Source organism: Megascapheus bottae, chromosome 3 (genome assembly GCF_031878675.1).
Source record: "Megascapheus bottae isolate mThoBot1 chromosome 3, mThoBot2.hap1, whole genome shotgun sequence".
NCBI lineage: Eukaryota > Metazoa > Chordata > Mammalia > Rodentia > Geomyidae > Megascapheus > Megascapheus bottae.
In genome coordinates, this window is record NC_143511.1 from 60,423,202 (window position 1) to 60,423,794 (window position 593).

Below are 593 nucleotides of genomic sequence, written 5' to 3' on the forward strand. Positions count from 1 at the left end.
TTTGTCTTTGTTTTGCTTTTGAAATATTCAGCACTAGGTGATTTCTATATAGGGATTTATTGTTCCTCTGTTTCATCTTCCTACTCTCTCTCTCTCTTCTCTTCTCTCTCTCTCTCTCTATCTCTCTCTCTCTTCTCCTCTCTCTCTCTCTCTCTCCTCTCTCTCTCTCTCTCTCTCTCTCTCTCTCTCTCTCTCTCTCTCTCTCTCTCTCTCTCATCCTCTCTCTCTCTCTCTCTCTCTCTCTCTCTCTCTCTCTCTCTCTCTCTCTCTCTCTTTCCTGGAGTTTGAATGCAGAGCCTGGGCACTGTCCCTGAGATTGTTTTGCTCAAAGCTAGCACTCTTACCATTTGAGCCACAGTTTCCACTTCCAGCCTTTTCTGTTACTGTGGTATGGAGATTTATGTGGTACCCAGGGCTTCATGGCATGCTAGGCAAGCACTCTACACTAAGCCACATTCCCAGCCCCCTCTCTTCTTATAAAGCTACTAACTCAGCTAGACATGGTGACGTACATCTGTAATGCCAGCTAAGGTAGGATTGTGAGTTGGGAGCCAGCCTGGGATACATAGTAAAAACGCTAAGAAAAGGTAGGA